Source organism: Peromyscus leucopus, chromosome 14, assembly GCF_004664715.2.
Source record: "Peromyscus leucopus breed LL Stock chromosome 14, UCI_PerLeu_2.1, whole genome shotgun sequence".
NCBI lineage: Eukaryota > Metazoa > Chordata > Mammalia > Rodentia > Cricetidae > Peromyscus > Peromyscus leucopus.
In genome coordinates, this window is record NC_051075.1 from 2,125,337 (window position 1) to 2,139,096 (window position 13,760).

General features: G+C 46.9%; 2 long non-coding RNA genes across 2 annotated transcripts; both read left to right on the top strand.

The window, feature by feature from the left end:
• The first annotated feature begins 262 nt into the window (after positions 1-262).
• LOC119088966 lies at positions 263-4,994 on the top strand. The gene is made up of 5 exons (XR_005092724.1): positions 263-1,453; positions 1,557-1,630; positions 1,736-2,039; positions 2,262-2,473; positions 2,704-4,994. It is a non-coding gene; the product is annotated as an uncharacterized LOC119088966 (long non-coding RNA).
• Positions 4,995-7,805: 2,811 nt separating this feature from the next.
• LOC119088967 lies at positions 7,806-11,820 on the top strand. The gene is made up of 2 exons (XR_005092725.1): positions 7,806-9,107; positions 11,637-11,820. It is a non-coding gene; the product is annotated as an uncharacterized LOC119088967 (long non-coding RNA).
• Positions 11,821-13,760: the final 1,940 nt, after the last annotated feature.

A 13,760-nucleotide genomic window follows, 5' to 3' on the forward strand; every position in this document is an offset into this window, starting at 1 on the left:
AGATCCCGCACTCGTCCCGCACTCGTGCACTCGTGCCTCTTCCTTCTCTTCCCCCAATAAACCCTCCACATGAGCCCTGTTGCATGGTGTGTGTGTCTGCTCTCACATGCTGTTTTAAAAATTTTTAAATTATAACAGAAAGCAGCTTTAATTTAGAAAGAGTAAAATGAATAAATAGAAGTAGGGTTTTGTTTCGTTTGGGGTTCCTGTTGTTTAAGACAGTCTACATTTTTAGTCCAGACTGTCCCAGAACTCAAGATCCTCCTGCCTCAGACTCTGGAGTATGCCAGCATGGTTCATGGAAGTGCTTTGAAAGCAACATCCTTAGACAAGCTCATACACAATGCTTACCACCTCATGGGCAAAGCTTTATAGACAGTCACTGGATAATGTGAAAAGCAAGTGACCACACATAAAATTCCAAAGAACACTCATTTCTCTGTGTTTCTCTTATGCTTCCAGCTATTTCAACTTAAGGCAAAGACCTGCCTTCCAACCTCAGGCTTAGCATAAGGGCATGTGGGCTACCAGCCCATGCCAAGGCCATGGGTAGCAGCAACAGGAGGCCAGCTATCAGGTGCACACAGTAGATCTACCTCCCCTCTCCAGCTCTCGGAGCATGGGCCCACTGCAAAGAGCACAGGGGTCTGACAGAAAACACCCAATCAGACATGATGTGTTTAATGTCAACTCCCTGCTCAGGAATGTGACTCCAGATGTGAAAATTTGAGAAACCTGTTTTAGCATGGTTTGCTTTGTGTGGAGATTGCCAGAAACTTTTCACAGTAGTGACTGAGGATGGGCATGTTCTCTGAAATGGCTGATGAACTGGGCTTGTCCCCATTACTTCACATTATCATTTCAAAGGTTCTTCATGTTTATTTCTGGTTGAACACCCTCTTGGGCTGCCCCTCCCCAAATGTCATCTTGAATCTTTCTGCCCTACAAAGGCTCTGAGGAAACACATCCTTAAATGCCTCAGGAGCCCTGTTAGAGTTCTGAGCTGTAAACAGCACTTGTGAGTGAGCTGGCTGGAGCCTGTGCTTGCTTTCCTGGAAGGCAGTGCACCTCTCAAGTCCCTCTCCAGGCTCTCCTTGTGGGCCTCTGGCGGTCTCCCATGATGCAGGAAGAAGTGACTCTGAAAATCCTGTTTTGTTTTGTTTTGTTTTTTTTCCCAGAAGTAGGAAGATCTGAAACAGGCCTGGCAGCTCGATCAGTGTTGGCTGCCTCTGCCAACAATATGTAAAATGTGTTTTTCAAGGATAAGAAGCTTGGGCCCCAGGCCAAAGCTCATGTCTGCCATCAGCAAGAAGATACATGATCTCTGTGACCCCGCTAAGCTGTTTACCTTTGTGCTTAAACAGGAATCAATGCCTTCCTCAGTCCCAGGGCTGCTCTCCCTTTAACAGAAGCCCACTGCCGGGTGGGTGTGACTGTGCCCGTTTCCAGTGAGGTGAGACTCCACACAGCTCCATCCCTGCCAGCTAAGCTTTCCTTGTTGCCTAAGAGGCTCAGCAAGGTGAGTGCAAACACTCTTGCTTTTAACACCTACACAGGCGGTTCCAACGAGGTCAGAAGAATCTGTGCATGCCTGAGGTGTCCCTGGGCAAGAGCGATCTGGTAGAACACGGTATTTATTTGTTATGCAAAGCTTCGTCCTCAAATACCAGCTCACTGAAGTGCTCAGAATGTCCTCGCAGGGACGTCTGACGCACCATGCTTCCTGTTTTTGTAGAGTCAGCACAGCAGTGCTCAAAGCGTTAAAGCATGAAAGGAGGCAGAGCTGCAGCAAGGCCAGTGGCTTCCCTCATCACTGCCTCATTCCCTCCCACCCCCAACCCCCACCCTCACTCCCTGTCTCCTAGGGAAATGATGCTCTCTGGTAACTAAGCCTGAGATCCTAACTCCTTGCCTAACAGTGTGAGGAAGTGTTCAGGGGGAGCTGGGATGAGCTTCTACTTGGTCCCACAACACCCAAAGGCCTGGCTAAAATAGAGACCTAGAGGGATAAGTCTCATCAATCAGCTCCTCAAACTGGGGTGAGTGTGTTTGGGAGGGCAGCGAGGGTGGGGTGAGCTTCAGAAGAGAAGCTACCAAGAAAAACAGCATAATCTCCTTTGTTTCCCCCAGATTTGTAAATGAAATGCTTGTTTGTTTGTTTTTTAGCTTTAAGTATAATTAAGTTAAGCAGTCCTCTTATCACTCTGACAAACCTTCCTTTTCTGGCTAAGCCCACACTGTACACTAGCTATTCCTCACAGGCTGGTCGTGTTCGCCTCGGTCCCTGGTTCCACCCACGTGCGTGGAGTTCCTGCGCACCGCACATGAGAAAGACTCGGCTCCCTCCTGGGGAGACCTCAGTCCAGCTAGGAGGAGCAAGTCAGCCTTTGATGTGGGTCTGCTGGGGGGCCACAGATACGAGATCCCAGAGCTGGTGAAGAAAGCTGGCGAGGGATAGGCGAGCGTGAGCTGGGTAAGGTTCATTCTCCGAGCCCTTGGGTGACATGGCCACATTCCTACCTATCCAGCCTCCAGTCCCCAGTGCACCCCACCAGATGCAGAATTTAGAGAGATGGCCAGCTATTGTCTGGGGCTGCATTCACTATTCCCCTCCCAGAACCTGAGGCTCACAAGCCCGGAGCTTGGGACATGCCCTGCCGTGAGCTGGAATTGAGTAATGTCATGCTCATCTTAACTCCACAGACACTGCTGACCCCTGGGCTTCAGGAGTAGAGTTGGGCAGTAAGTTGACAGCCTCCGGTCTGGAATCCCGCCCACTGGGCGAGGCGAGCAAGCCTGCTGGAATTCCGGGTTTGTTTCCAGCAGAGACCCGAAATGGATTCTGGTTGTTGCTTCTTGGTGTTTTCCTGGGATGGTGAGCACTTCAGCCAGCCCCACCTCAGGAAATGTTCCCCAGCATCCCCCCACCTCCGCCCGGAAGCCCTCTTCTCATTCCTTGCTACACAATGTCCAACTGAATGTACCTCCTCCTACGGTAGGGCATCACTTCTTCCTCTCAGGCTCAATGACTCATTGTTTTGTGAAATCGTAAGAGGCTCCGCCTCATCCATTTGTTCGCCCCTCTCCATATGCTTTATTCATTCCAAGAAAAATATTTGTTTTTCTGATGAAAACTTGAGGCTCACTGGCTTCCTCCTCCTGGGACTCCCACAGCCCTTTGCTCTCTGCCATAGCTTAAGAATTCAGCCCTAGGATCCGTCTGTTGACTTGTCTGTCTCCTCCTTAGGCACTGAGCAGATTCTGTAGGGTGGGGCTTGCTTCTGCTGATATGAAGACTTCAGTCAACACCATAAGTCTGTAAATGTTGTCATTCAGACAACCATCTTTAACCTGTGTGATCCAAAGTCTCTTATTTATTTATTTATTTATTTATTTATTTATTTATTTATTTATTTATTATTTGTTATTTTTTAGAATGGGTCTTACGTTGTCATTCTGGGTGGCCTAGATTTCGATATTTAGATTCAGCTGGCCTCAAACTCAGAGAGATCTGCCTGCCTCTGCCTCCTGAGTGCTGGGATTAAAAGTGTGTGCCCTCAAATATCTTATTTAGATTTCATCTATCTTATTAAATTGTGGTGTTAGATAACCTGGGCTCAGAAAACAGCATTAAACTGCTATTATTCTCGCTGCTATTATTTCTTCTTACTCAGGGATCTCTGTCTCCTGGAAACAACCATGAGACAATAGACTGACTTCTCCACCTGCAGTCAGGCAAAGACCTTCCCGGGGTGGCATGGTGCCCTGTAGGCAGAGGAATTGCCAGGAGGGCTGAATGGCTGCAGCACATGATTGGCCGGGATGGATCCAGCAATTTCACACTCACTGAGTCGGTCTCCCTTAGCCGCCCCATGTAGCGAAGCGTCCCTGTGAACTTCTGTGCGTTTCACTTCTAGCACGTGTTTTCATGTGTCTGTTGTCTGTATTTCCCCGTATGATGGCTAAGTCCATCAGAGACTGCAGCAATTCCCTACTTAGAACAGAATTCAGCAAAGCAGGTGAACCATCAGGACAGACAAGCGTGGCTTGCACCTGGCCACAGACCATGTTGGCCCTGGTTGGTGCATGGGCCAATCCTGGAAAGTACAGGAGTTCTTTGGGGTACTAAGAGGTCAGCCATGTTGGTGAATGGACCATGAGAGTTTGGCAGATAGGGCGGGTGGTTGGGGTAAAATGGTTGGGAAAAATGATGCAATCTGTGTGGGTCATCAGAGCAGAGAATTCATGTGAAAGCCATGAAGAGTGCTGGGTAAGGGCTGGCGAGATGGCTCGCCAGGCAGGTGGGCTTGGTGCCAACCTGAAAACTTGAGATCAGTCCCTGGAAATCAAATGGTTTAAAGAAGAGAACGGATTCCCACAAGTGGACCTGATGTCCACACATACACATAAGCTATGTATGCGCATAGATATGTGTGTATATATGTATGAATATTAAAGGATGCTTACTGACAAGGCTTGATTGATAGCGTGTGGGACACAGTGAAAGGGGGTCACAGGTGGCCTAGCAGAAAATGGGAACATGATTGGAGGCAGGATGTGTAATAGGGAAAACTTTTGGCTCAGTACTCCCGTAAAGGTATGAAAACCATTCTCTTATAAGCATTGCTTGACACAAACCCAAGGAAAAGAGATTCATGACTGGAGCCAGGGCCTGAGTGTGCATCACCGGAAGTCTATGTCAGTCCCACAGTTACAGAACCCCAAAGAGAAGGTTATGGGGCACTGGCTGTCATTTCCGTGGTCAGCTGCTGTGATGATTTGAATGAAAATGCTCCCTTAGGCCCATAGGGACCGGCACTGTCAGGAGGCGTGGCTTTCCGGAGTGGAGGCGGCCTTGTTGGAGGAAGCAGGTTATGGGGGTGGGCTTTGAGGTCTCAGAAGCTAACGCCTGCCTAGTGCCTCACAGATCTCTTCCTGCTGCCTGTGGATCCATATATAGAACTCTCAGCTACCTCTCCAGCACCATGTCTGCCTGCACACTGCCATGCTTCCCACCATGATGACAATGGACTAAACCTATCAACCTGTAAGCCAGCCCCAATTACATGTCTTCCTTTATTTTTTATTTTTTTTTAAGTAAATTTATTTTACAACATCATTTAGTTCAAGATAATAGCCACAGATTCCCCTGTTCTCCCACTCTCGCCCCCCTCCCCTTCCCCCCATCACATGTCTTCCTTTATAGAAGCTGGCGTGACATGGTGTCTCTTCACAGCAATAGGACACCGACTAAGACAGCTGCAGGTCGGAGAGGCTCCATTTCACTTGGCTTTTTTACAGTTCTCTTTAAAATGTTTTTTCTAAGCCGGGCAGTGGTGGCACACGCCTTTAATCCCAGCACTCAGGAGGCAGAGCCAGGTGGATCTCTGTGAGTTCGAGGCCAGCCTGGGCTACCAAGTAAGTTCCAGGAAAGCGCAAAGCTATACAGAGAAACCCTGTCTCGAAAAACAAAAAAAAAAAAAAAACAAAAAAAAAAAAAAGGGTTTTTTCTATTGATTGATTGTTGTTATTGTTCTGTTGGTCTATGTAGTCCTGGACAGCCTGAAGCTGGCTATATAGACCAGGTTGGCCTCAAACTCACAGAGATCTGTCTGCTTCAGCCTCCTGGGTGCTGGGATTAAAGGTGCACTACCATGCCAGCCTCCTTTTAAAATACTTTTATACTTTCAACTTTCATGCAGTGAAGTGTGTTTTGAGCACGTGTCTCTGTGGATGCATATGCATACAGCCACATAAATACCATCCAAATCAAGATACTGAGCATCCAACCCAGCAGGTTCTGTGCCTCTTCCCAGTTCTCACCCAGGGTTCCTGCTACTCTGCATCTTCATCTAGGGCTCTTCTGGTTATCGAGTTTGGTGTAAACAGGACCACACTGCATATGTTTGCTTTTGGCTTTGGTTTTGTGTGCTTTTTGGTTCTCTCAGCATAATTACTCTGAGGTTCACACTGCTGTGAGTCTTAGGAGTTTGCTTCCTTTAATAGCTGTGATCTTCCTTTGTACAGACAAACCATAGCTTTTCTATTATTTCCTGTTGATGGGCATGTAGGTTGTTTGGTCTAAAACTGCAGCCAACTTTCTCATACAAACCTTTTGTGTCTCACTTTGTATGCATGTGTGTGGTATGCATGTGTGAATGTGGGGTATGTGTGTGTGTTCATGTGTGCAGGTACACATTTGTGTGTGGTGTGCATGTGTATGTGGTATGTGGGGGGTGAGTGCATACTTTGTGTATGTGTATGTATGTGTGTATGCATGTGTGTTCGTGTGTTCATGTGAGTCCTGAGGATGATACTGGATGTTTCACTAGGACCTAGCACTTGCCAATTAGGCTCGATGGTCTTGACCCACCTCTCTTCACCCACTCAGCATTGCCACTCAAAGAGTATACCACAGTAGTGGGTAGCCATTCCAGCTATGACCTGGAAGTTCCAACCCCCATTGAGGCTTTGGTAACTGTCACGCCTACAAGACGGGGCCGAGATAGGACCCTGAAGACCTGAGATCCGGATGCGGGGGCCCACTTGGTTCCTGGACCCTGGACACTGGAGGTAGACCGAGCAGAGTTCTCCAGAGAACACCACCGGACTGCGCCACACTTTTCCCAGACCCTGTTACCTATCCCTTCACCTGTAAGTCATCCCACAAAATAAACTTTCCTTTTAACTACATGGAGTGGCCTTAATAATTTCACCAACATACCACCCACTTGGCTTTTCTTTAATGTGGATGCTGAGGGTCAAATTTTACCAACTGAGCTATTTCTCACTTTTAACCATTGCAGGGAAGCTGTACTTTTTGTGTTTTTAGTTTTATTTAAAAATGTATCGTCATCATCGTGTGTGTGTGTGTGTGTGTGTGTGTGTGTGTGTGTGTGTGTGTGTGTGTGTAGCACATGTGGAGGTCATAGGGCGGCTGTGTGGAGTCAGTTGTCCCCTTCCACCTTTATGTGGGTTCCAGGGATCGAACTCAGGTCACCAGGCTTGCATGACAAGCCCTTGTACTCACTGAGTCATCTTGCTGGCCTATTTGAAAGTTACAAAGGGGAAGCCTTGACAAAGCCCTAGTATTGTAGCTGGTCTTGGCCTGCAGTAGCCTTGAGGCTGGCTAAGTCACATCACCTCTGTCATTTATGCTTTGTTGGAGAAAAGAAGGTCTAAGGAAAAAGATACAAAGGATTTTAGAGAATCATTTTGTTTTTTCTCTTCTTTCTTTCCTTCTTTCCCCTTCCTTTCTCCCTCCCTCCCTCCCCCTCCTTCCCTCCCTCCCTCTTTCCCTCCCTCCTTCCCTCCCTTCCTTCCTTTCTTCTAGACATGGTTTCTCTATTTAATAGCCCTAGCTGTCCTAGAACTCACTATATAGACCAGGCTGCCTCAGATTCACAGAACTCTGCCTTCCTCTGCCTCCTAAAGACATGCTCCACCAAACCTGACAAGTACGTGGCAAAGTCTTAACCAAGTTAGTCCCAAGGGGTTCTCTATCCTAGTGAAGAGGAGTACTGACCTTCTCTCCTTTTGTACACTTTTTTCTGAGACAGAGTCCCACACTGTAGCCTAGGCTGGCCACGAAACCCACAGCAATCTTCTTGCCTCAGCCTCCTGTGTGCTGGGCTGACAGGTGAGTACCATCACGCACAGCTTTTTTTTCTTTTTAAAGATTTATTTTTATTTTATGTACATTGGTGTTTTGCCTGCATGTATGTCTGTGTGAGGGTGTCAGATCTTAGAGTTGTAGACTGTTGTGAGCTGCCATGTGGGTGCTGGGAATCGAACCCTGGTCCTCTAGAAGAATAGCCAGTTCTCTTAACCACTGAGCCATCTCTCCAGCCCTTACCATGTATAGCTTTGAGCTATCATTTTCAGATGCTTACAAAGGAGTTTGCTGAGGTTTTTGTTTGTTTTGTTTTGTTTGGAGACAAGATCTCTCTACATAGTCCTAGCTTACCTGGAACTCACTGGGTAGACCAGGCTGGCCTCGAACTCACCAGCTCAGGAGTTTTCATTCTTAACAAGGAAAGAGATGAGATAGGATGTTGATACAGGAAACCAGCAATATACTTGGGAAATGACATTGAGTCACATGTGGCCCCAAGTGAAGGGTATGACTTTCCTACATCATATGTGGAAAACATTTTCACTTCCCTCTCATCATTACCATCCTGTTAAGCATCATTTCCCAGTATTCAAATGAAGAAGGGACTCTCCTAATTTCTGCAAAGAACTTCTTTCCATGTTTCCCTTTTTAGTCTTTTCCCAAGTGATTCTCATCTCCATGGCAACATTGCTGGTAAATATTCAGTTTCCTAACACTAGACTCCTTCTCAGGCATCACAGGCTTCAGAAGAGTGATTTGTCATTGATTAGGAAATTGCTATGTGCTGGGTAATACATGAGGCAGTTTATAGTCATTTTACCTTAACCCATACACAGGGACAAGGTCAGAAGTGCAAAGAGGTGGGCAGCCCACCCAAAGACACACAGCAGAGCTAGGACATGATCTCATGTACTTTTGGCCCATTGGCCTAGTGCTAAGTATGTTTGAGCTGAGGCTTATGGGAAGGGCTGAAGAGCATAGGCCAGCTTGAGGTTGAAGCAAGAGGATTTGGAGAGAGCAACCCCACCCCACCCCCATAGCTGTCCACAGCACCCCCATTCCTATTAGCTGTATGCAGCCCACACCCTCCTCCTTAAGCAAACACACTCCTGGCCTCTGACAGCAGAGGACAGCAGGTCAGTCTCTCTGCCTGCCTGTGTTAAGAGAAAAGCCTCCATAGAAACAGTCATAGAGAATCATTTAGGAGAACAAGAGGCTTAGCCAGATGTGGCAGCAGATGCCAATAACCCCAGCACCCAAGAAGCTGAAGCAGGAGGATCCCGAGTGTGTGACCAGACTGGGCTACACAGAGAGACCTTATCTCAAAGAATGAAGAGGAAAATAAGTATGTAAACAAATATTTTCTGTATTTCACAAGACAGTCATCAGTTGGCATGGGGCAGGATGAGATTGGGGGAAGCAGTTCAGAGGAAAGAGCAAGCATTCCACAGATCATTCCAGAAAGAAATCCACTCATCTTGAACACTGGATTGTAAGTATTAGTAGGAAACCTGGGGGGGGGGTCTGAGGACAAAGGTAAAAGAAGGTACCCCTTCCCTGGTTTCAAACAGCACTTAGACGTAACTCAGTGCACCCAGGTGAAGCTGTCTTTAAGCCGTTGTTCGATTGCTCTAATCTTAAGTGAGTTCAAGGCATTATGGCTGGTGGAACCTTTTCCTGGAACCCTAACATTAGAGTCTGAATTCTTGGAGGTGTTGCCATCTAGGGTTGCTTTCTCTGCCAACTAAAGAATTAAAAGGCTGTAAAGAATTTGAAAGTCAAACAAAGCCAATGCTTATTCTCAGCAAATAACAAGCGTAGAATCCACTTCCTCGTGGAAAGAGGGGATCGAGTTCAAAGATGGAGTTCTACTGGGATGCCGGACCATGCCTGGAAACCAGGATCGCCTGTGAGGGTACCGGACTGTGCCTGGAAACCAGGGTCCTCTTTGAGGTTCTTAGTTTCACAAATAGACTCAAACAGAATCTCCAGGACAATATCAGTATTGTTAAAAGTAACCCCAGGGCAGGCAGGTGTGAATGGAGGCAGCTGCCCAGAGGAGAAGAATGGAGAAGAGAAGGGAACAAGCCATACTGTTTCAGTGACTGTAGCTAGAGTTTTCCTGCCTGGCCTATAGTCAGGACAAATCTTTGTCACCCGCCAGTCCCATAGCCGCTCAGACCCAACCAAGTAAACACAGAGACTTATATTGCTTACAAACTGTATGGCCATGGCAGGCTTCTTGCTAACTGTTCTTATATCTTAAATTAACCCATTTCTATTAATCTATACCTTGCCACGTGGCTCGTGGCTTACTGGCATCTTCACATGCTGCTTGTCATGGTTGCGGATGGCAGTGTCTCTCTGACTCAGCCTTCCACTTCCCAGAATTATTCTCCTCCTTGTCCTCCATACTTCCTCCTGCCTGGCTACTGGCCAATCAGTGTTTTATTTATTACCCAATCAAGCAACACACGTAACATATAGAACATCCCACAGCAAGTGACCCTGGATGGAGGGCAGACACATTGGACAAGCAGCCACATGGCTGGGAGGAAGGCTTTAGGGAAAAGAAGGAAGTCCAAAGTACCAGAAAAGGCCGACATTAAAGACAAGCAAACAAACAAAAACTAAGAAGAGCAAAGAAAAAGAAAAGGTAGTTAGAAAGGTAGGCAGAGCCAGCCAAACCTCATGGCTTCCCAGTGGGGACTGTCCTAATGGGAGGGGATTCTGGGAAGGGAAGTACAGCATCTTATTCCACCTATCCATTTCTCATGGCTTAAAGTGAGGCTGCCTTCCTAGGGGTAGCCCCTGGGCCAGGTGATTGGCCTGTATGACCCATTCACTTTTTTCTGTCTTGAGTAGCTTAGAATGTTGGCTCTCCACTAAGGTCAGAGATTTCATCCTCCTGACCAGAATGAACTAGTTTTCCCTTGATGGCTTGTCAGACTGACCAGAAGTTGCTCTGGTCGAAGGATCAAGGGTCCTGGTAGGTGGTCACCGCAGGGAAGGAATGCAGGAGCAGAGCTGGACTGAGAGGCTCAGCATGGATGACCACAGGGACAGAGGCCTCCTGGGAGGACATACCTTCCAGTCCAGCGGACAGTGGGTGTGACCTGCGTCCAGTAGGCTCTGGACACCCTGGGCACTGTTCTCTTCCACAGAAAGGAAAAGAAGGGAAGGGCCCCGGGTGCTGGCCTGCTGCAGTGTGGAAGCTGCAGGGGTTCGGAGAAGCCGTAGCTCGGCGTGGGTGGAGCACACAGAGGCTGCAGGAGAGGAGCAGCCCAGGCTCCGAGCCGGAGCTCTTTCCCTTAGCTGGCCAGAACCACTGGCCTCACTCTTCAAGGCTCAGCTCGTGCCTGATGGTGGGGATAGAAAGAGCCCTGGGTGAGGAGTCGAACCTTGACTGAGATAAACGACCCCTTCAACATGAGCACAAGCCATTGACCACCAAGGAACTGATCTGGAGTGTGACTCACACAGTCCTTCTGGTCCAACTAAGCTGACCCTTTCAGTCACGTAGCAGCCCGTCAGAATGCTCGTGCCTCTTACTCCACCCCCCCACCCCCCCCACACACACACACTGGCCTTTACAGAGTGAGGGAGAGCTAGAGGCCCAGGCTATGGGCTTCCCTGGTCAAATACTCTCTGAATTTGCTCCAACTCCACAAGCCCGGGACCTTGCTTCCCGGGCCTCTCTCTCATTCTCTCATTGCCCCAGCATAGGGCCAGGACGTGTAGTTAGGAGGCACTGATGACCTGCCTTGTAACGAACCTTGTCAGAGCCTGTGATGTGGGCCAGCAAACCCGATTCCAGTTTAAGCTGCGCCGCTGCCTGCTGTCTGCGAGGCTGAGTTAGGTGCTGGGTTTCCCTAAGGCTCAGCTTTCTTGTATATAAAGTGGCTCATGCTTCATGGGGCTTATGGGAGGATTAAACACAGTGGCATATGGCAAGCAGGAGGGGCCCAACAAATGAGTTTCCTTTATCCACGCAACTGAAATCTCTGATCACTCCTCCCAGGAAAAGAAGCCAGTGGAGCCTGTCAGGGGAGGGACCCTGTTGTTTTCAGAGCCGCGTCTGTCACTGAGGAGGGTGAACAGCACATCTGCTGGGTTCCGCACCCGTCCTAGGGAGAGACCTTATGCTGCAGCTGTTGCCCCAGCTGACCCACAGGGTGATGTCTGCAGTGGAGAGCACAGCAAGGTATGAGCCCTGGATGTACAGCCCAATCCCGATGGCACCTGTTATCTCCACACTGACTCTCCAGCTCTTCCTGGACCCTCAGCCTCTTAGCTAGGGGAGGAAGAGAAGGATTGGGAGGGACAGTCACTACAAAATCTGTCTAAGGAAACATATTAATCTTTAAACAGTTATTTGTATATAATTATTGTGTGTGTGCACGTTATGTGTTGGGAGGGTATGCATGCCATGGTGGGCGTGTGTGTGTGTGTTTGTGTGTGTGTGTGTGTGTGTGTGTGTGTGTGTAGATCACAGGACAACTTTGAGGAGTCAGTTCTATCCTGTCATTTTTACTCAGGTCAGTCACTGGGTTTGCACAGCAGATACCTTTACTCATCGAGGCATTTTCCAGACCTCCCATTATCTAAAGAATGTTTCTGTATCATAGAAGAAAGACTTTTACTATGTGTGACTTGTTCTCATGAGCAGGAGTTTCAACCCCAGCTTGCCCTCACCTGAACAAGCTCTGTGGTGTTTTACCCTAGTAGGATTTGAGTATTTGGTCACTGCAAGGTCACCGCACACCTTGGAGCCACCTTAGGGTTTATAGGACATGTTTAGGGACATTACTTCTCATGATTCTCACGAAGGTCCCAGAGGCAAGAAAGGAGTTCTTAGCCTGATTTTACAGGCAAAGATATTGAGTCTTAGGGAGGCTGTACAACTTCCCTGGGGTCTGTGGTGATGGGGAAGAGATTTGTTTTTGTCTTTTCAGGAAAACAAAAACAACTGTCTTGAAGAACTTAAAGACCTTTGGACAAATAAGCATCCAAAGAAAAAGGGAGAACTACCTAGAAAAGATTACCAAGAAAAGGAATAATCTGACCTAAAGCAATCTCTGAAGTCTCCAAAAAGATGATAGGATCCCACAATGATGATGATAATGCCATTAAGCTGACAAACACCACCCAAAGATCAGCTTTTGACTACAAACTGCTCAGGACAATTTCCAGATGGCTAGCTGAGATGATCCAGCCTCACAGACTACTCTAGCCAGGACTTGAGACAAGCCCTGCACTTTCCCATTATGCAGAGACTGGACAACAAATGATACAGCTACCTCTCCCAGGACTTGACAATTAACCCATTTTTTTTCTTTTCAGGATCCCCTAAAGATGCCCCCAGACAATAGGAAGTAATTTTAAGAATACAATACCCACATTCCCAAGAGGTGGGGTGGGTGGTTTTTGGTGGGTTATGAGTAATTGTCATTGTTTAGGGTGGTTGGTTACAAGTTGTTATTGGTCAAGAAAAAAGCTAAACAAAGGTGATTAGATTGAGGTTCTTGTTTTGAAAAGAAAAAGGGGAAATACAGATAAGATAAGATAAAAAGTAGATTATTGAATCTACTCTGAAAAGAAAAAAGAGAGGATATAGATATGATATGATAAAAAGGTAGATTATTGAATCTACTTTTAAAAAGCAACTACTAGTTTTTTACATTGATATGGATCTTTGTATATTGATACAAAGTCGAGATTATTTTGTTAGAATATTCTATACATGTATTTCTAATCTCGTTCAAGGTATTGTACTTATACATCTCATTTAACAATGTAATGCAAATTACTAGTCCTTGAAAATTATTATTACCAACTAATTAGGATAATCAAGGAATGCAGGTTAGTAGTTAGTCACCTATTGCAATTGAACTTGTAGTCATGTTAGGTATGTTTTTAAGGTCAAACAGAGATATATTTTAGATAGTCTTCAAACATTTCAGAGATTTACAGGATATGGCATTTAAGATGTTTTAATGACATAGATTCTTTTTTTTTTTTTTAATCACAATGAGACACATCTGCTCCTGGCAGCACCAATCTACTTCAGAAAAGATGAAGGGCATCGAAGAAACTCCTTATGGAGTTTACTTTTTTGTGGCAAAAGTTAGCCACTGGGCAAGAA